Genomic DNA, 2,847 nt, shown 5'->3' with positions numbered 1-2,847 from the left:
TGTAAGTGGCTTGTGTCGCATCGTGTCCAATCATGTGCAAAGTAACGATAAAAGTAACTGTAAAATTCGTTACCGTTACCAAAAAAGTGTAACTTCGTTACCATTACAGTTACCAAAGAAAAGAGTAACGCAGTTACTAGTAAAGTTACCAAAAAAGTAACTTGTAACTGTAACTTCGTTACAAGTAACGAGTTACTTCCATTCCCTGATATAATATTACATATATGTATATAACTCATACACAATGTATTAAATATAATTACACTGTTAGAAATTTTCTTAAATTTCATTACATTTTAAGTTACACAATTTAAAATTAATTTCATGACATCACATCAAATTTAATGTATTTATAATTAAAAAGTATATTTGTGTACATATATACATAAAATTCAATGTATTTTTCACGAAAATTTATGAAATTTAATTTTCATAAAATTTTATTAAAAGTACATTAAATTTCATAAATTTAATGTACACGTTCATTACATTTAAGTAATTACTTAATTTTCAGTTAAATCATTCATTACTTTTAATTTCGTTCATAATCACAAGCCTCATTTACATGTAAAAGAAGCTCGTGGTTACATTTCTAATAGTGTACTATATAATAATTATAATCTTTCATATAAGAGGTACATAAGTAAGTGAATATCGACATAGGAGTTGTGTGGCTCAGTGGAAAAGTGGCAGCCTCGTAGAGCAGACTTGGAGACCACCAGGCCTCGGTTCGAATCTCGACAGGAGCGGAGCTGATTTTCTCGTGCTATCGGTTATGCCTTACGACGAGTAATTTCGAGTGGTGAAAACGTGCAATATGAGTGACGAGTGCTAAATGAATATTTTGCACTCGTATAAGTTTTTTCACTCAAATTTACGTTTTTTCCATTCAAAAATACTCGTAATGTATACGTTTTTACCACTCAGATATACTCGTGTCCTGCATGAGTGCAATCCGTTTTAACCACTCATTTTTATGGAAAAGTTCCTGTTTGCGACCTAAAAACGGAGTCATACTCACTGAGTAAAATGCACTCAAATTAACCGTTCGCGCGGGCTAAAACGGATTAAAAACGGTGAAAAATTTTTATAAGGGTAAGGCACTAGATATATAGGTATTCCTATCCGCCATTTTGGACGTGTGTAAAGCTGGCCCCTCATTGTCAAAATTTTGAAAAAATAAGCAGAGTTCTGGTTGCCCCCCGAAGAGTTCTAGAGTTTTATAACAAATTTAGGAAGAGTTCCGTTGATTAAGGCAGCGAAAACACCATTTGAAGTAACAGGGGGGCCAACTTCACGATTCTGCAACTTTGAAGGGCTATAACTTCTAAACCGTTCATTTTAGCACGTTGATATGCAGAAGACAATCGATAGAACTCTTTGAGGAGCTATCAGAACTCTCAACAAAATGATGGATTTCCACTATTTTTTTTTTGTAAATTCGGTATTAGTCGACACGAGTTTTGGTAGCCCCCCGAAGAGTTCTAACGATTATCCTTAACAACCGATGCTATGAAATCAATATCTATAGAGAGAATTCTAGTACATAAAAGATGCAAATTTTGAATTTTTCTAAGTCCACACTGGTAAAAATTTTGTTTCGGAAATTTGCTATTTTGATAAGAGTTCTGGTAGCACCCCGAAGAGTTCTAACGATTATCCTTAACAACCGATGCGATAAAATCAACATCTATAAAATCAATATCAATATTTAATCAATATCTATTCAAATAGTTAATAGGTATCTTTGAGTTACATGCGTCCGTTCATGTAATTTTATTATTGTCAACGAAAGATTTATAATTATTTTCTATTTATATTTTTTTATCATTTTTGTAGACTCCTTTGAAGAGGCTAAAGAAGCAGAGAAGACGCACAATTTGTGTCATCAGATGAAGGAAAAATTAACGCTCTTCGAAATAAAAAAAGTCTTCGTTTGAAAAGGGAAAGGAAACCGAAAATTTATGATAATTTTGATGATAACGAAAATTATAATACAGAGTCAGCTTCTGGTACGTTTTCGAAATGTATTACATATCATACACTTTAAAAGTTTTTATTATTTTACAATTTTAAATTTTTAATTATATCGACTATATTTTTTGTAGCTAGAAAATGTGATAATATTTCGAAAACTAATTCCGAAAAAAGTTCAGATGATGAATCGACTTTAAGAAAAAATAAATATTTTTTAAATACAATTAAAATGAAAATATAATACATTTTTTTAAATACACACATGTATATACATATATATAGCTTATTTTAAATTTAATATTTAAATTATATTATTTATATTTACAGAGAAAATCGGTATGAAAAATTTTTTAAGTCCTCTATCTAATTATGAATATTACAATACAGATATCAAGACAAAATCAGGTAGATCCTGTTTATGTGATTATATAGAACAAATTACACACATTAAGGATGGGCAATACGTGTATCATAAAAATGTTTTGAAAATTGCTCTTTAGATAAAGAAAAAGATCTTTTTGTAAAAATAATCATTTTTTTTTGTCTAAAGGGAAATTTCCAAACCAATTTTAGCGTATCAATACGTGTATTGCCCATTCCTAACACACGCGCGCGCACGCACACACAGAGTTTATACAATCATTTTTATATTATTATATTTACACCGCTTAAAAGTATTTGTCTATCCTTTCTTAATTAAATGAAGAATTTCCATCTTCTTTTATAATCTTCTATATGTTAGGTTTAATAATGATTCAATGTGAATTTATATACTACTTATGTAGTCATCTTAAATTGCGCGCAGAATTAATTTTTCAGTTTTGAAAGTATTTATAATAATCGACAATAAAATTATTTACAGATTTTAAT

Source organism: Trachymyrmex cornetzi, unplaced genomic scaffold, assembly GCF_001594075.2.
Source record: "Trachymyrmex cornetzi isolate Tcor2-1 unplaced genomic scaffold, Tcor1.1 scaffold677, whole genome shotgun sequence".
NCBI classification, from domain to species: Eukaryota; Metazoa; Arthropoda; class Insecta; order Hymenoptera; family Formicidae; genus Trachymyrmex; species Trachymyrmex cornetzi.
Note: the sequence above shows the minus strand (reverse complement) of the source record.